This window comes from Grus americana, chromosome Z (assembly GCF_028858705.1).
Source record: "Grus americana isolate bGruAme1 chromosome Z, bGruAme1.mat, whole genome shotgun sequence".
NCBI classification, from domain to species: Eukaryota; Metazoa; Chordata; class Aves; order Gruiformes; family Gruidae; genus Grus; species Grus americana.
The window spans coordinates 28,942,001-28,962,215 of NC_072891.1; positions in this window are offsets into that span (position 1 = coordinate 28,942,001).

Sequence of the window (20,215 nt, forward strand, 5' to 3'; positions counted from 1 at the left end):
GTAAAGACCCAGGAAGGTGGGGATGCTTCTAGAGAGGATTGTTCATGATGACTCCGATGCAACTTCTGGCTCAGGAAATCCCCAGGATGCTGGTTACCAGAAGATAAAGGATGACAGAGGAGGATCATTTTATCCTTGCCCTGCTTTTCACACTCCTTTCCTTGGTATTTTCCCCCAGCCAGAAGCAGAGACTACTCTCTCAGCCATAAAAACCTGTGGGATCATGCAGTATTGCACTTCTCATATTCATATATCTAAACAGAATGAAGTTCTGGACATTTTCCCTCCCTATCATAGATGTGTAACATTTCTGTGGTAACTACAGCATTAATTTGCAAAGAAAAGTTGTTTTAGGAGAGTATGCATTTGTAGCTGTTTCTAATGCAGTATGTGTTTGATACTTCTCTGTATGATTTCTTGCAATTTATTTTTCTTTGTTTCTTAATTTGCTGCTCTGGTATTGGCTAATTTGGTTCCTCTGTATATCTCTCATCCTTGCCTTGTTGAATTTCCCATTCTCCCTATGCCAGGCCTTACTTTGTGGTATTTAGCCACCCTGCATTTACTGGTGGCTCCACTCCCAAAAGCTGGCTCCAGTCCTGCTTATTAACAATCCCCAAGAGACTGCAAAGCTGGATTGTGTAGAGCTCCAAATTTATCTCTGTAATGATGACAGCCAAAACCAAAAAAGACAGCAAGAACTGCATGTTCCACTAACCCCACACCAGCTCCTAGCAAGTGGCTGCGAGTCACACACTTGGAAATTGTTGGACTGTTGCTTGATGTCATGGTCTAGTCATCAGATCACAAGAAAAAAGAACGAGTATGTCAAGTACAATCCTTGTTCTTCTACCTCTGCTGCTTTTGTAATATGGGGACAGCATTTGTCTTGCTCTCTCTGATTATTTTTGGAGACTCATTAGTTAATTAGGAACTGAAAAATCCTAATTGGTAATAAACCCCTTTCACATTTGAGACTTAAGATGCTTCTGCCAATGAAGACATTTTCAGTTCCCAGCTGTGCCAAAAGCAAAATAATACAATGCCATTGAGAGTCCTCTAATTACAGATATAGTTCTTCTCAGTTTTCATGTGGCACATATTTTATAGGCTTAAGAGATAACAGTAGTTTTAAAATGCATTCCTTACTTGTAGTTTGATGGCAAAAACACACAAGCAAATTAATCAAAACCAACCATTCACTGCAATGTGTTGACTAGCAAAGCACAAAGCCGATATACAAACCCATATAGCTCCCATGCAGTCAATCAATTACTGTTTCTCAGAGTTATGATGGTATAAGCAGCAGTGGAAAAAGTTTAATACAATTGTTTTCTCATCTTGTAAAATATTGTAACTCCATCTATGTCCTTATCAATGTCTTGCAAGGTGGCCCTTTTGTTTTCCAGAACAGTACTGAATAAAGAGTTATGCTTGCTTATTCCATTTTACTTCCATGTAACCTGTATTTTTTTCCTTTCCAGATTTGACACACAGAAAAAGACTGAATATTTCAGCGGCAGCTGTTGGCTTTCTGCAGTGTCCTGAGACCTCTCAAACCTCTAAACTGGGGTTTAGAGCTTTCGTCCTTTTGCTGGATGCAGGCCGATGCTTGCAAAAATACTACACGGTTTAATTTCTACCTAAAGTGTGATGCAAATACACATCTTATCTGAAATTTGTAGTTATTCTTCCTTCTTTTCTTTTACTGCCTGTAACCATTCATCCTAATCAGTTAGCTATAATTTTTAGGGCAACAGTGGCGATACCATCCAGCTGGCTGTTGCTTTCTCTTCTAGCAGGCAAAATGGATCTTGCGCTTTCCAACATCTTCCATGTTTGAAAGATTGAATTCCAAGTCCAATTTCAGTGACTGCCAGAGTGATCAAGCTAAGTTTTGGGGATCTTCATACTTCAGTAATGCTTTGCATGAGGTTCTTGCTATACAAAGCACTAGCTGCAGGGAAAATAACAGACTTCACAACATTCATGAAACAAAAAGACACTTGTCTGGTTGTTTAGATGAGCATATGTAAAAGGTCAGAAACAACAACAAACTACACCTGTGGCAACACGCTACAGAGCAGATGGGTACCCCAGTTGCAGTATTAGAAGCAATGGCACATGTTACCACTAAAGGTCTGGGATCTGAAGACAAAGATCCCTTTCTGACTTTGGCAGGTTCTTCCGTTTCTCATGCTGTTGATGAAAGACCTGTCTATTGCAGCATGACATAGCTGAAGCAAACACATGGTTTGCACCAATGTACATACAAGCTGCATACTGTAATTTAGAGATGTCCGCTTCTTGTTAGATAGGCTCTGTTGCATTTTCAAAGTAAACAGAAGGGAAAAATAACACTCCTTTAGAGTTACACCTAAGAGGGAGGTCTAGTACATCACCGGCTGACCAAAGTAAGCAGTTATGCTAGTGCTGCCACAGCCACTGACCCAATTTAGTCCTGTTAAGTTAAACTACCTTGTCATATACCCACTCCTGTAAGCAGCTTGTCCATGTGACTCAGTAACGAGATCGGAGACCTTGGTACCCAGTAGAAAACTGCCAGTTCACTGGGATGTGGGCATTGCCTTATCAGAGGTTTATCTTTTATGGCTTTCTCATTTTAACTCAAGCTATAAACATGATAATCATTAACGTTTATCTGCTCGGAATACACTGACAGTCTTGTTTGTGCATTGTGTATTTGTGTAAGTCCTAGATGCTAATCAGTAATTTCAAGTCTGTAACCAGAGCTGGTTATTAGTGAGTACGGAGAAGGTCAGCAGAAGAAAAAAGGGATTTTTTTTTTTCATGTTTATGAAATATGAATTTCTAACAACTCCCTACAGTTGTTCTCTTTCATTGATTAATTTCTTAATTCAATTTATTTTTAATTCATATTATTAATTCAATTTTTCATTTAAAAAAATGGGAAAGAGAAGCCCTTTATAAACCAGAGAAAGAGGACCTTTTTTCTCTCTCTTACTTTGTATTTCTTATTGACTCTTACTCCAACAGCTTCACTTCCAGCCTCTATTTCTGTGTTAGACTGGCCAGAAGTTTGTGAAATCATGACATAAGGCAACTTGCTCAGAATTTTCTGATATCCATCATCAGTTTGCTAGGGAGTGGGTTGAAAAAAAGCCAGGCAAGTCAGAGGTCTAAGCCTCAGACCAAGGGGAGTGAAGGAAGCCGGACTCCCCTGCTCGGGATGGGAGGAGGATTTGCTGCAGGTGTCATAACCAGAGGGTGCAGCCCCGCTCCCCATCTGGTGAGAGGATCTGTTCTGAACTACTGCATGACAGCATGTTGACCTACCACCGGGGTGCTGGCCCTGTCACCACAGTTAACTGGGGAGGTTGGGGAAAAAAGGGAAAACACATATGTTTATGCACTCACACGCACCTTTAACTTGGCTTTGAAGTGTAGCTTTGGCTTCAGATATGCCTTGAGATTCACTGGTGTGTAAGAGGCATAAATCTAGTTTTAGAGCCACGTGATTTGAAACAAAATCAATACAATGGAGGTAACTTCCAAGTCCTTTAGCTTTTGTGCCAAATAATGCTTGTAACTGAATACAGAAGCAGAGAACAGTACAGAAGAGATTCACAGAGGCTGCTGTGCCTAAGCCATGTTCAAAATGGCTGCTTGGGCTTTCTTCTCAAAGACACCCACAGGCCATTCAGGTGGCCAGTGCAACTGGAAGCTGAGGGAGGGAAAGGGAGCCTGAGCTGAGAGGTGCTTGTTCCCTCTCTCCTTCCATAGGGGTGCTGACAGTGTTGCTTATGAATAGCAGCTCAGCCTTGGGCCAATCTAGAAAAAAATTAATTAAAAGATAACTTAGATGTGAATGTGAACTTGATTTCAGAAGTTACTTGGAATATGAGATATGAAAATAAAATGAAAAGAGCAGAAGAGCCATGGTGTTAGAGGAAGGAAGATGCATTTAGCTGTTCTGCTTTCACTGCCTAGGAGGAGGGATCTGCCATAGTTTGTCTTTCCTAGCGTATCTGCTACACTTGAAGTGAGCTAGGCCCCAACCCAATCTTTTTGTTGTACTTGGGATAGAGTCATGAGAATATAAAATACAAGGTTTACCCAATCAGACCAAAGTCCATGTAGTTTCTTACAACAGATGCTAAGGGAAGGATAGGAGAACAAGGCAATACTCCCATGTGAAGCTCCTGCCACTGGGTTATCTGTGGAGGATCTAATGCGAACCAGACTGATCTGTGAGGCACTCAGCTAGGTAGCTCACCTGCACAGCTTGTCCTGTGTTCAAAGGGTCTTGTCTCTATGGTCTTTACATGCAATGCAATTAGTCTCAAGTTTTGTAGTTGCTCTAGACCTTTCCTTACTGCAGTGCTGTGGGTCCCCTGGTCACTGGGAGCCTCAGGATGCTGTTGAGGAGCCTCTACTGGTCCCTGAGCTGTCTGGCCCCTGCAGGTTACCCACAGTTACATGATCCCAAGCTCCTAAGTGGCCTAAAGGCCACTTGTTGGGCTTCACACACTGCACTTTCTGGCTTCCATCATGTTTTCATTCATTTAATGAATATGTTTCAGTGACAGGGTTAATAACTAAACAGGTAATTAGGAGCTTTCTCACAATATTCAATATATTCATCAATGACCTGGACAAGGGGACAGAGTGTACCCTCAGCAAATTTGTTGATGATACTAAATTGGGACGAGTGGCTGACACAGCAGAAGGCTGCACTACTGTTCAGAGAGATCGTGACAGACTAGAGAATTTGGCAAAGAGGAACCATATGAAATTCAACAAGGGCAACTGTAGGGTCCTGCACCTAGTCAAGAACAACCCAAGGTACCAGTACAGGTTAGGGTTGACCTGCTGGGAAGCACCGTTGCAGAGAAGGACCTGGGAGTCCTGGTGGACAACAAGCTCTCCACAAGCCAGCAGTGTGCCCTCGTGGCCAAGAAGGCCAACAGTATCCCGGGGTGCATTAAGAAGAGCATGGCCAGCAGGTCGAAGGAGGTTATCCTCCCCCTCTACTCTGCCCTGGTGAGGCCACATCTGGAGTGCTGTGTCCAGTTCTGGGCTCCTCAGTTGAAGAAAGACAAAGAACTACTGGAGAGAGTGCAGTGGAGGGCTACGAAGATGATTAGGGGACTGGAGCATCTCTTGTATGAGGAAAGGCTGAGAGAGCTGGGTCTGTTTAGCCTGCAGAAGAGAAGACTGAGAGGAGATCTCATCAATACTCATAAATATCTGAAGGGTGGATGTGTACAGGAAGGGGCCAGACTCTTTTCAGTGGTGCCCAGTGACAGGACAAGGGGCAACAGGCACAAACTGGAACACAGGAAGTTCCATCTCAATATGAGGAAAAACTTCTCCACTGTGAGAGTGATCGAGCACTGAACAGGCTGCCCAGAGAGGTTGTGGAGTCTCCTTCTCTGGAGATACTGAAAACCCGCCTGGATGTGATCCTGTGCAACCTGCTGAAGGTGATCCTGCTTTAGCAGGGGGGTTGGACTACATGATGTCTAGAGGTCTCTTCCAACCTCTACCAATCCGTGAATCTGTGAATATATTAAAGGGGCAGAGTCAAGGTTGTGTGACTATTTCACAATTTGGAGTCCTAGGGTTAGAAACATTCTTTTAGCATGACTATGCTATTCATTACTGCTGAGTCCTTTCTCTTATTTACTGTATGAGACACCACGAGGTCCATTGTCTCTAATACTAAGAAAGCTGGAAAAAGGAGGCTTCATCGTAATATTTTTCCCTTCCTTTTTCTGAACTGCTTTCCCAAAACTATGGTTGTAAGAATGTAGTTTGTTTCTTGCGGGATTCCAATAGCAAGTGGATGCACAGTGAGGAAGGCATGGACAGAAAAATGCCTCCAGCACAATCATCTTCAGCTGTTCAGTGTTTTGCTCAGTATGGCTTCCACAGCATCTGAAGAGCCAACACAAATGAGAAAACCCCTGCACAAGAGCTAATAATCCTACATATGACTTTTGACTGAACTTGTCTGACTAATGTGCTTTAAAGCAAAACCCCGTGCTTACCAAATCCACTTCGAATAGTTTCTTTGGCCTCTAGTTCCCTGGCATTCAAGCACTGCTGCTTAAATATCACACCAAAGAACTTGAGTAATTCTAACTTGCAGCAGTTCCAGGCTTCCAATGACAACATTGTTTTGCATTGATTATTTTTCTGAAAGACTGTTTCTCTAGGATATATTGAGGCCAAATGCTTCTATGGATTCAATCAGCACAGCATCACTGAACTCAGTAATGCAGAGCTAGTTTGCCTCATTTGATAATCTGGCACATTTGTATTCCTGCCTACTTTTTATGGGATTAAAGCAAATCTAGCTGCTCAGGTTATGGCTGAATGCCTGTAGATGCCAAGCCAGCCGAACAAACCCATCTAGGTCCTAAGGAACTAACTGGGGTAGCTTCCGAGCTGCTGTGCAGAGTGGTCAAGGGCACAAGGTTAGGTATAAAATACCCACTGAGAAAATACAATATAATAGACAGTTCTTCAGTGACTGAGTATGAGCTTTTGTCATTAGAAATATATGTGCTTTTAAAAGCTCCACCTGTAACTTTCTAAGTTAACATTTGCATCTTATGGATATGTGACTAGTCTAAAATTCAACTGTGCAGAAAGAAGTGTTGGGTCAGGGCAACAGGCCTGTCTTGTGAATGACATCATCAGTGGGAGCAAGGCCTTTGGCTTCAAATGAAGAAAAAGTCAGTCTTCCACCAGGCATTTTACAACATAGAACTGGCTGTGGTCTTTGGGTTTGTTTCTTTCTTTCTTTTTTTTTTTTTTTTTTTTTTTCTTCTCTGGCAACTCTTGCTCTAACTGTTTAAGGAGTTACAGCTCCCAGCTGCTTACTCTGCTCTGGTGCTGGAGGTTATTGCCCCTCTGGAAGATCCAAGAAAACAGAGCATGTGACTGCCCCTTGGCAGGTCCCCTACAAAGCCCAGTTACGCCACCTACGAAAGAGGGTTTCCAGGTAGGGCAGACAGCAGCAGCAGCAGCACACAGAAAGCGGGTGCCACAGCAGAGGTCTAAATTTCTCTGATGCCAAATAATATCAAAGTTATTTCATGTAGATACTATTGTAGTATCTCAGTATGTCCATGGTCAGTCCTGGGGACCTCTCTGAGGCCAATTTTGTCTCTTTCCTGAGTGGCCCATCTCTGCCCTTCCTAGCCCCCATTCCTCTCCACAGATGATGATCTTTAAGGTCCCTTCCAGCGCAAACCATTCTATGATATGATATGATGATAATCTTGGAGAAATTACTACTGTGAAGGATTCAAGTGACACCACTGTTCCCTGCACCAGACTGAAGAGGACTGGCTGAAACCAGTACCAGCTTTGGTCTGGCATCTCGCACCAAGTGGAGGAGCAGTACCTTACACCTCCACGACGTCAGAGTGCAGCATTTTGGATGCTATTCTGAGCTGCTTTCTAACAGCTGTAGGAAAATCCAGTGAACAGTAATAGTGATGGAGAAATGAGGAGCTGGAAGAAAAAAGAGAGAGAGAGAGGAAGAGGAAGGAAGAGGGAGAGAAAGACCTTGTACAACTAGAGTGAGCAACCTGTAACTATTGTTTTATTCAGGACAATTATTGGTCTCCCTTCTTTTGGGGTCTCATGCACCTACCCCAATTTTTCTCAAGTTTGTCCATTGCTCCCAAGCATTTTCATGATAACTTTGAAAGCAGCCCTTGAAGGAAGATTGTGATCATCTCCACAGCTGCACGATGGGGTTAAATCAGCAGATACCTCCTCCTTTCTTGTAGGGCACCTGCTTGCAGGAGTTATGTTCTACTTCACCAGAGTGTTTGAATGGGTTGGAAAAAGCAGCAGGATGAGGAGACAGGGCCTGGGCACAGGTGTTGTGGCACATTTTGTTGAGTCAGGTTAGTACATTGGGTTTGAGGTCCTGTGCAAGACCAAGTGAGGCAGTGAGGAGGCAGGTACCAGTGGTATCAGCACCAGAAGTGTAGGGGTGGAGTGAAAACTGCTGAGGTCAAAGCTGAGCCCATGTAAAAGAATATGGAAGGGGAGGAAAAAAGGCAAGGAAGAATAAAAAAAATAAGAAGACCATGTATTGCTGAAGAGAAAGGGGCGCTGAGACTTCACATAGTCTAAATGTGGTCTGAAAAGCTAATAGTTTCCCCTCCTTTTCCATAAGGTTGTTTTTGTAGGGACAGGACAGCCAATTAAGAATGAGGGTATGAGCAGGGAAATTTGCTGTCTTCAGGGAGGAACATGATTCAGAGAGCACAAGGTGCTTTGGGAAGGGATAGCTTTTTCCTGAGTCCCTAAGGAACTGGTAGGTGAGACTGCACTTCCAGGTGACAGGATTCTGAATAAATGTGTTAAATCAAATCTCGTAGCATCTGCCTAGAGGAGAGCAAGTTAGTACATATTTTTTTTAGGAAAAAGGAGAGTGGTAATCTGGAAAATGAGTCCTTTTATTCTGACCTCAGCAGTATGCTAGTTTTGTAACACATTTCTAAAACAAGAATAGTTACACGTATGGAAGTTAGTGAAAATAGGATTTGAGGTAGAAAAAGGTGAAACATACCAGACTAAAATAATGACTTTCCATGATAACTACTTACTAAACAAAGAAAATGAGTGATCTATTTTATCTCAACTTCAGTAAAGCATGTCACATGGTATTACATAAGAAATTATCAGTTTATGTGGAGAAGATGTGGGAACTAGTGGAAGATCAACAAGGCAGCCAAAGGAGTTACATGGAAAGGGGAAGCATCTGGCTGGCTGAAGGTTACTGAGAGAGCTCTTAGAGGATTAATCTTGAGCTAAACTTGTTTAAGCATTTAATAAATGGCAGCAATAATGACTTGGTAGAAAGCACGGGAATGTGCTAATCACATTTGTTATCAACACAGAAGAATGGTCGTGAGCCAGAATATACGCCAAGAAAACCAGAATTATTTTGGATTTGAAGTAATAGAAACAGGATAACAGTATTCACTGCAAATTACAAGATCATGCATTTACTGCTAAGTAATAGTGATATTATGATAAAATTTAAGTTTGTTGGTTGAAAATAACAGGAATAGAAAATAGATATGGGCATGATATAGAAATAAGTCAAGTGTGGTCATAGTATATGTCAAAAGAGGCATTTCCACTATATGAAGAGGGACCGATGCTAATCTCTTGGGTACAAATGAGGCCCCTGAAATAAAATATACCTTTCTGGGCACCTGTGTTTCAGGAAGAAGAATTCAAACAGGAGCAGAGGCCAAGAAGAGCTGACTGGGAGTGCATTTAGGGGAGCAGAAAACTGATCTTGCAAGAGAAACTAGAATCGCTCAGATTGCTTAGTGCAGCAAAACAAAGGCTGAGAGGTGATCTGCTTACTGCTTAAGCAACCACAAGAGCTCATAATTAATGACAGCTTAATAGTATTCATATCAGAAAGACACAAGTGTCTGAAACAGCTAGGAACAAGGCTAGGCTAGGAACTGGAAGAGGTTTCCTCAGATTTGGAGGGGTGTGGTGCTGTGATGGGCTCCTGGCTGGAGCAGGAGGACCAGACCATACCTGCATTTGGGGGAAGCTTGCTCAGATCAAGAGAAGCATAGGTGTCTTGAGGTGCACCCCAAGACAGCCAGGGGTAGTCTGAGGAACTTTTTCTGTATTCCTAAATCTTTTTGTTCCTATCAGCTGATGCCAACTGTTCACCTCCAAACACAGGGAGAAGCCCTGGGGAAGAATGTTTCTTAGACAGGCTCAATCTCTTTGGTTCTTCCTGTGTGGCCTTGAACTGCTCTCTATTTAGGGCATGTGGTGGAGCACCACAATCTAACCCAGGGCCTGTAAATGGTTTGCAAGAGGTTCCGTGAGAAAATTCTGTGTTTAAAATGTGAAATGTGTTTCAAATTTTGGATGGGCACAGAGGTCATGTGACAACTGCTCTGCTTCCCAACTGGAATAACGTACCTCCTAGAATTGAGTTTCTTTGCAAATACTCTTATTTAGGGCTCCAACATTCATATTCCGAGAATATTCTGACCGATATTCTTCAAATTTGCTGTTTCCGCAATATTCTTAGCAAAATCATTTTCTACTCTCAAGCCAAAAGGGTGTGAATGCAGCATGAAGAAAAAAATTTTTTTGTTCAAATGAAGTCCTAGAAAAATTTTCAAGGAATACACTTAGGTCCTGGAGGGACACGGGAAACAGAGTGCTAGACAATCAGGAAGATTCTCAAGAAGAGAAACAGAGAGAGGCAAATTGCATGAGAGAGCCTGAGGCATGTCTGAGGCAGGCTTTAAAAACAACAAGGACAAATTTGAGTTGAATAGGGAACCAGGGAGGTTGCCTGAGGATAACCGAATGTTGATCCCTGACACTTGCAAAGGAGAGAGCCACACACAAGAAAATTCAACAGTTGAACTCAGAGGAGCCAGGACATTTCAAAGGTGGAAGCTCAGGCTATGGAGTAGAAGGTTGAGGTCCACAGCCACTGAGAAACAGAGACAGAAGATATGGAAGAAGAAGGATTAAGAATTAGGAAATATGTGGGTACAGCAGTCAGGAGGAGGTAAACCACAGGTGACAGCTGAACGAGATGGGGAAGAGCAAAGCTGCTCAATATTTCAGTCAGACTGGGAAGCTGGCAAGATTTGTGTGGTTTCAGATTGAAAGCATGTAAAACCACTTGCACAGGACGTGTATCATTTGAAGGGTTGAAGCAGAAAGCTTTTCAACTCTGAACTGAGTTCTGGGGTTTTGATCAAACCACAGACCAAGAAAAAAGTTTTGACAGTGGGGGTGGGAATCTAGGTTTCATTCAGAAAGTTTCTCCTGCCTGTAAATGATGTAAGGGAGTGGAAAATTACACTGTGCTTATCTCCGAGCATTTTTCTGGATAGGATTCCCTTTAACACAATCCCTTTTTACATTAAAGCTTCCCTTTGCTTCTCTCCCCTCCAGTTATGAAGCACTTGTGCTCAGCCTATATTCCCCTACAAGCTGGGAAGCCCAGGTGACCACTCAGATTGCCTTAGTTTTTGTGCAAATCATGAGTGCAGGTTCCATTTTACTCCTCCTCACTGTCTTGCATTGAGCCACCAGCACCTAGTTTCTCTGGCCAGCCTCTTTTGCACAGTGAGGGGGGATCTTTAGAGGATCTGAAGAAAGCAAGGGGAGGAAAGAGAACGATGATTAGAGACTTCTGAAAGGGGCAGTGAGGAATTAAGGACTATACTCTTTGAAAATTTGCGTGACACTCCTTAACGGTCCCTGCCTCATTTTCCACTTGGCTGCTTTATGACTGAACTGTAAACTAAAAATGACATGGGCTCATTAATTTGGCAGCAACTGGCAAGATGTGGCCATTTAGCATACCCACAAAGCTATTGTTTAAGGCTGGGTCATGTCAAAGGGCAAGCTAAATATGGCCGAAACCCTGAAAGGCTGAGTCTAGGAGTCCTAGAGACTAAACCTTCTCCCTAACCTCTGCTTGTCTTCAGCAGTGTGATCAGCTTGGGTTTTCTGAGGAAGGCTTTACATAAAGCTGTCAAGTTACTAGCAATATTATGTCAGTTTGATTTTTTTTTAAAGCAGGCTCAATTATATCATCCTCTTTTCACATCTGACAAGCGGTATAAAAAGTGTTTGCAATAGCAGCTTCAAGGGAATGGAAATGCTTTGGTTGCGGGTTGCTGCTGCAAGTCCAGAGTATGAATGGAATCTAAGCCCAAACGCTTTAAAATGTTAAATGCCACAGAATCACTGAAAAACCCTTCAGGACATTGGTCTGACTGCATCTGTTTGGTTTAGAGAGTAAGTGGTTAATCCCTACACTGTCAAGGAATTAAAGCGCATGGCAATTGGGCAGATCTCATGTGTGCAGGCTGAAGGAGCCCATCTGAATTCAGTATTAAAAAGCCACACCGAAAACTACAGGCTGAGTATTCATACATGTCTCTTCTTCAGACAAAAGAAGACAGTGAGAATGAAAACAAATGCAAGTAAAAAAGGCAGCTTCTCCCCTTTTTTCTCCCGTTCCTTGGGACTACTGCCCCTCAGGTGTAGTGGAAGAGATTTTCTTTGTGTTTTTGGTGCAATGGTTTACTCCCACTTTCCCTTGAACTGACCCTGATAGAAAAGGATGACATCCTAGCCCACACTCTCCCTGGCCAAAAGCTGCCATTTATTCAGGAGACTTGGAAGGAAGCCTTTCCGCAGCTGGTCCATTCCTGCTTGGGACATCTACATCTGAAAATAATACCTCTGCTATTTATGCACGTGGTCCTGTCATGACCTCGTCTACTAGGATAGATTAACCAAATTTCTCCAATGTTTTCTTTACTTCCTGATGACCACTATTGACTTTGCTGTGTGATGAAGGCTTTCGAAGGAGCTAAACATGCATCAGTGCAGGAAACTTGGCATGCCTGATCTTTGGGGTGGCTTACTATTCTGAGGGCTTTCAAATGTGATTTCTTCCCTTTTAAAATGAAGTCACACTAAAGCAGAAGGGACAAATAACTTAGACTGGCATTTCCTCCTTGGTAAGCAGTCATCTTAATGAATTTCACAGAAGGCAAATCACAGTTCTCAGGTGTCGAAATTTCAGTTTGCATTGTAAGCAAAATAAAAGTGAAACACTTTGAAATTTAAATGTTGCAGACTGGCTTTGCTGTGAAAAAGTACCTCAGCCTGGCTTCTCATTATTGCATTTAAACTTAAAAGAGTGTAGTAATAATAAAACAACCCTTTTTTTTTTTTTTGTCAGCTTCATGTTCTGCTAAGATTAACAAGCATATGTTTTTCCACGCTGATTGGTTAAGTCATCTTGAGAAAAAGCTCTTACTCAAGTACTGTAAAACTCAAAATCTCTTTTTTTCTGCTTCTGTGTTTCCAGTGATACTCTCCTATATATTTCCACTTTTTTTGTTGTTTTGTTTTGGTTAAAAGTTCACACAGGGTTGATTAATTTTAGCAACTTTCCAAAAATGAACTGGGCTTTTATGCCTCAAGGAATTTTTTTTTTTTTTTGACATTTAACAGCAAAGAAAACTATTTCCTCTCCCATTCAAAGCTAACCATGTTTAATTGGCCTAGAAGTCTGTTGTAGTTTCAAAAATGTTTGTGATATCCCATCTGTTTTTTCATCCAGCCATTCAAGTGGGCCTGTGTTTACCATCTTGTTGGGTTTATATGTACAATGATGTTGAAATGACAAGGTATTCCCTTGAAACAATGCTAGATCGTACGGGCTGTGTGACTCTTAATAGTGCTTTGTTACATAGGCCAAAACAACCTCTGCAGTTTTAGTGATGGTTTCATAAGAGCTCAAGTTTATTTTAACTGCTCGGACCCATCAGCTGCATGAATAATGCACACAACATAGACACATGCAGACACAGACAGCTGTGCTTAGGGGACAATTTGGAATACTTAATGGGATCTGTTTGTTGGCTTCAGTGGATTCAAATGAATAGTTTTGTATCTTTTGACCTTTGGTCAAAATTAAATTTTGTAATGCAACAAACAACCTTTAAACTCATAGGCTACCATTTGCATCTCCCCCTGCAGATCATTAAGAGACTTTAGACTTCAGGGTGACAAGCAATATATTTTGTAAAACAACAGGGATTTAAGATGCAGACATGTACAGATGTTGCGTTTTCCATACATTTTTGTGGTCAGATAGCAATGTTTGAAGATGTATGTGTGAGGTCATTTGAATTCACTTGGAGATGGGAGCTTCATAGGCACAGAGACCATCTGGCGATCAGATGTGGACTGCAGGTAGACCTATTTGTTTTTAACTGAAGTCACTGAGGAATGAAAATGTCAAGTACCCCAACACTGCAGAAAAATGATAATCACTAACCACCCAGCACAGCGTCTGTTTAACTAGTCTCAAAAAAGTAATCCAGTCAATGAAGTAGGAAATTGCAGGCATTACAGTATTTTTTCTTTTCTGTGTGCGCACGCCCGTACGTATGTATATATGTAAGTATGTATATTATGCCAAGTCCTTAATGGAATGGTGAGATTTCTGGGTGTCTGCTCATGGTGGTCCACACAAAAAGACTGGTAATTGGAGAAATTGCTCTAAAATCACTTAGCCTAGAGTGTCTGACAAGCTGCAATCAGTCTCTGACATGTGCGTAAATCCCAATTTTTTGGATGTTATTTGACTCTGGTGGTAAAGCTTTCTGGCTAACTGCTGAGCTGTTGGTTTCAGAGTTGGAAGTTAGGCTGTGCAGGGATGTAATTCAGGATGTCCCTCACACCCCTCCACCTACTCCCCAACCCCAGCTTTCAGCTGTAGGTACTGGCATGGTGGCTGGGGGTATTGAACTGCTGGCACGCAAGAGCTGAGATAGGCTTACTTGCTTTCAAGGTGCCAGAGACCACATCAAAGACAGAAAAGAGTGAAACCACTGTGGAAAATGGGAATGAAGACAGCACCATGTTGACAGGGACTTCCTCCACAAGCTTTGGAAGCATTTTTAGATATAAAAATGAGTCTTTCAGACTTTCTTTGAAAGAAAAAAATAAAAGGAACCACAGAAATTTGTAAAAAATATTCCATATTATGAATAATGTATGGCTTGGTGTGACCACTTTCTCTGCAAAAAGTACAATTCAAAGCATGAAATCTAGCAGCCTGCCTTGTATCTTCAATTACTTTAAATACCCCAATATCTTGAGAGCTGCTTGAAATTTGTGCCAGTTCACGACAGATTGAATGTACAGACCTTGTGCCACTTGATGTATAGAATTTTGGTGTTTCTGGGCAAAGATTTCATAGTCACACACTAGCTGCTCATGGAACAGTGTCTATCCAGCAAAACCTGCACCCTGGTGATCAGCCTGTGTAAAGTTCAAAGTTTAGATGAGCACAGAGAACAAACAGAGCTCTCAGACCTTAGATACCTCTGCAAGACTTTGTGGGAGATGCCTGAAGAGCTGAGCAACTGCTGGGCAAAGTCTAAGGCATATAGTCCGACCCCTTGTGCAAGACACTCCTTTTAAAGTTATCTTGTCTTCTGGGAAAAAAAATCTTACTCTCTTCTTTCTCATTCTCCCAGACATTTGAACACTTTTCCTTCTTTCTTTCTTTCTTTCTTTCTTTCTTTCTTTCTTTCTTTCTTTCTTTCTTTCTTTCTTTCTTTCTTTCGCTCTTTCGCTCTTTCGCTCTTTCGCTCTTTCTTTCGCTCTTTCGCTCTTTCTTTCGCTCTTTTGCTCTTTCGCTCTTTCTCTCTCTCTTTCTCTCTCTCTCTTTCTCTCTTTCTCTCTCTCTTTTCTCTCTTTCTCTCTCTCTTTCTTTCTCTCTTTCTCTCTTTCTCTCTTTCTCTCTTTTCTCTCTTTTCTCTCTTTTCTCTCTCTCTTTGTCTTTCTCTCTTTCTCTTTTCTCTCTTTTCTCTCTCTTTCTCTCTTTCTCTCTTTCTCTCTTTCTTTCTCTTTCCTCTCTTTCCTCTCTTTCTTTCCTCTCTTCTTTCTTTCTTTCTTTCTTTCTTTCTTTCTTTCTTTCTTTCTTTCTTTCTTTCTTTCTTTCTTTCTTTCTCTCTTTCTCTCTTTCTCTCTTTCTCTCTTTCTCTCTTTCTCTCTTTCTCTCTTTCTCTCTTTCTCTCTTTCTCTCTTTCTCTCTCTGTCTCTCCTCCTTCCTTCCTTCCTTCCTTCCTTCCTTCCTTCCTTCCTTCCTTCCTTCCTTCCTTCCTTCCTTCCTTCCTTCCTTCCTTCCTTCCTTCCTTCCTTCCTTCCTTCCTTCCTTCCTTCCTTCCTTTTCAGATTTACCCAGAAGCTACTGAGGGTTTCACCCTCACCATCTCGCTTTCCTTCCCTTAGACTAGCTCCCTGATTTAGATCAGGGCTGCATCTTTTGGGGACTATTTTTGGCTCCAGGAAGAGACACACAGGGCACTGCACTCATCCTTGTCTCTAAAATGCACCTAATCTTTCTTTACATTCCCTGTTGGTGTGAGAACTGTGTGTAATCTTCCTCCATCTCAGTGAATTCTGTGGGATTCATTTGTTAATTATTGATTTCTTCTCCAACTGAGCCTTTGAGCAGCACAAGGTTACCTCCAACTTAAATTAGAAATTTAACAATGTGGCACCTCTACTTCTTTTGGTGGAGGAGCTGTCTTGCACCCATGCACTCTGAAATTCCTGACACTTGCAAGTCCCAAAAAATGTATTATGACCTATATTATCAGTTGGTGATAGATCACCAGGTGGATTATCAATGAACAAACCCCATGATATTTCTCCACAGAAAAGCAATCTAGGGTATGGCACAGAAATTGCAAAGCAGATTTACCATCAAAGTGTTGATATAAAAAAAATAATTATCTACAAATAGCTTGTGGAAAATGCTTAAAAAAGCAATTATGAAACAAAAGAAAAAACTTAGAGTTGATGAGGATCTAGGTTTTTTTTCTTATGTGGCTGTTATGCTAATAAAAATCTTTCAAAACTCTAACCTCTTAATAAATATTTTTCTTTTCAGAAGCCTTGAGTCTGACTTTTAGGTGTAACTAGTTCTTAGGCAATTAATTTTATTACTAGTTTTAAATAATCTGATTTTTTCTATGTGTAGTTGGCTAGTAACTACTTTAGCAGCAGCAGACAGTAAAGAAGTGAGGAGTCTGAACATGCTCTCTCACTCTCTATTCTACCAAGTAAAGCCCCATGCAGCAGAAGCCTAGATCACTTTCCAGAGATGCAAATCTAGGCTGACCCAGTAACACAGCAATCCCTAATGGAGTTATTCCAGATTTATATCAGCATGATGAAAAAATGGAATAAATCCCGAAAGCCATAACAAATGTGATGTCAGGCCGTCATCTCTCTAACTTGTGGACTGTGGTCTTGAGGCCTCCTTTCAGCTCAGGGTGATGAGCATTGCGATGAAGTTTACAGGGTCTCCAGGCAGACTATCAGACTTGCTGATCTCTGGCTTGAGCATATCTACTGATCTGTCAGCCTAACCATCTATATCTAATCTTAATCAGATAAAACTGATAAAAGAAATACAAATTTGTAATGAAGATCAAAATCTTTTCTAAGTCTAGATCAAGAATTATTTGGGTTTGATTCTGAGTTCTTTGTAGAAAGGCCATATTACAAAAATTCCACACTTCAGTAGAAGCTTAAGGAGACAACTCCATCTAGATGCAATAGAAATTATGTATAGATCTCCCAGGACACACTAACAACAGTCACAGCATATGCAAACATGCTTTCCTCACAGGAAGACAAGAATATTATTCCTTTGGGATGATTTCTGTCTTGCTGAGGTTCAACTTATATCAATGTGTCAAATGGCTGATGCAGGACAACGTGATTTACTTGAGAACTTCCTATTGCTTTTGTGATGATCTATGTTGGTGTATTTGTCTGGAGGCAGGGTTTCTATCTCTGCATTTGGCTTCTATACCCAGCCTTATATAGTAATGCTCTCATCTGGCACACTTATTTGTACAGTGTGTCTCGTTATGGCTTTTTAATACAGAACAAGTTTCCTGGCATTTTCTTTGCTGTCCGTGGGGTAGGAACAATGGACTGATCCTGAGTTTTCTCCCATTGGTTTTTAGCCCATGGAAGGCTGCTTTAGTTGAGTTGATACCTGACTTTCACTAGAGTATGTTAACTGGGACTACAGTCCAAATCCTTTCATTTCCATATGCACTTATGGTGGTTTTTAGGTGGGTTTTTTCTAAGCATTTGACTGCTTTACTTAGTAGGGACACTGAATTCATGAATAAGCTAATCTGAAAGAAAGTACCAGTTTAAATAAACTGAGATTTAATAGCAAATGACACATGCCCATTTTTTTAGGTTTTCTATAGTAATGACATTTAGGACTGGCTAGTAAAGCAAAGATCCTTGATTGCATAAAGTGTGTCAAAGTTACTCATGGAAAGACAAACAATGTATTTGCAGCTGAAGTTGTGTTTCATTAAATATTATTTGATGGCTAGTACAGAACAGCAGGAGAAACATCAGAAGCATCGTTTTCATTAACTGGGAACAGAAGCATTAACATGATTCCCTTTCGTAATTCCTTTGAAAATGATATGCATCTAAGCAAACAAACCCATTATTGAAACATTTCCTCTAGGTATATTCCACTCTTCTTGATGTGTTTTGGGACTCTACCAGCATCCACTATTATTTCACCATGCTTCTTTTCCTCTCTTTCACGCAGTCTGTGCACTGGACTGCCCTTTCTTTTGGACAAAGAGAGATGGACAGCCTGTTTTTGAAGCCTGTCAGTTCTGCTCTCTGGATTTGTCAGTGGAAGTTTTGGGGATCATGTCACAGGCCCTTCCATTACCTGACCAGGGGGTCAGTCTTGCCAGCAGAGTGCTGTTGTTATTAAGACACAAATGTGGACAGTCTCCTTCTTCTCTGGCTGTGTTGTTTGCCTTCCAGTCCAGAAGAAAGCTCCAACCCAAGGAATGGCTGAGCACCTCCAGTGCACTCTGTGGGAAAGCATTGGATGCATGGCAGGACATGAGTGTGGACTGCCCCAGACTGAGGAGGGTGTGCAGCCCATCTGCCTTCTTGCTCACAAGGTTCACCAACCATCAGCTATCGTAGGAAAGGTGAGTGTCAACTATTCATTTTAGGCAGATTCAGGCCAGTCAAAGTGGAATTCCTTAGTCACCACAAGAACAGAGCTTTTGGGATCTGTGCTACACAACTGCTGCATACTTAGGCATCTATAGCTCCTTAAGAGCAAAGCAGTTGCATGTGCTTTTGTGGTTAGCTTACTTTCTCTTTAGTGCCTAAATTCTACCTAAACTACCCTTTCAGGGCTTTTCCAGGAAGGTCACTGTGACCTCAAAATTTGACCCTTGGTCTTGGGCGAGCATTTACTGAGACAGATATCCCACTATAACTTTGTGCCTTGTTTTAACCACCTATCTGTCCCTTCCAGATAAATACTGGATTGCTCTACAAATACGCATGAACTCCACAATGCATTGTCTAGAAGACACTCATAGAAGATTATCCCTCAAGGAAGGTTTTACTATATTCAGCGGAGCACCAGCCTTATTGCTAGGGGAAATTAGATATTCAAAATCAGTTTTACTGAAGGATGTGTATCTGGAATTTTGAGGAACAAAGTCGCAGAAAAGGTAAAACATGAAACGCACTGTAACAGTAGCAATCCTTCTCAGCTGCTCCATTGTCTAAGCAACACCATGCAGATGGCTAGTTCACTTCTGCCAATAGACCAGAGCCAACATGTGCTCCTGTTGCTAGAGGTGGCTACCAGACCAACCGTTCTTCATTGTCGTGTCCCTTCCTGGTCTATGTGGAATGACCTTTCCTTGTTCTTGCTTTTATCAGAATTTCCTTTCCTATCATGACTGTGCACTAGGAGTCCACACAGAACCACACAAGGTTAGGACATTTTCTCCCCCTTCCTCACTGAAATCTCTTGATTAATATTTCATTTGTATATCTCAATGGGGACATCCCTGTCTGTGCTCCTTTGTTATAGTCTCCTTAAAAAGTAGTAATATAATGTTGTAAATTATGCATAATGAGAAATATTACTTGTGTAAGCACCTTCTAAAGACTGGTAATATTCAGCTTGCTCCAAGGTTTTCATAAAGTCTACGTGTGTCCTGGAGGACAAAAGAGAGTTTTGAGGACGTGCTTGCCAAGACTGCACATTTCCATCCTTCTCCTCCTGCACATACCCCCATGTGCATATACACACTTCATTAGATTAAGAGAAGCCTTGGGGGATGCTGTCACAGCTGCCTACATCCTTTTCTTGTATCTAGCCTTCAGACCTAAATATGATAATACTTTGCACAAGCCCTGACATACCTAGAGAGCCTCAAACAAAAGATTGCATTTTATCCAGTACAAACCATTGCTGAAGACACTGGAATTACATGGCAAGAGCATGAAATCAGAATCAGGCCCAAACTTTCAAGGTTTGCTCTGAATTTCCTTGCTTTTGTGGTTAGAATCCAGACCCTTAACATTATTTTAACATAGGTTTTGCATTTATATTTATAAACACAGAGTACTGCTGCCTATTTGAGTTTAGAATAGATTGTGGTATAAACATATTTCCTCTTTACACATTATAATCAGTGCACAATGGCCTGCTTTATGTAAAACATATCACAGTCTTTACTTCTCTGCATGTGCTCGCATGCACATATAGCTTAAATTAACGAACTTAATA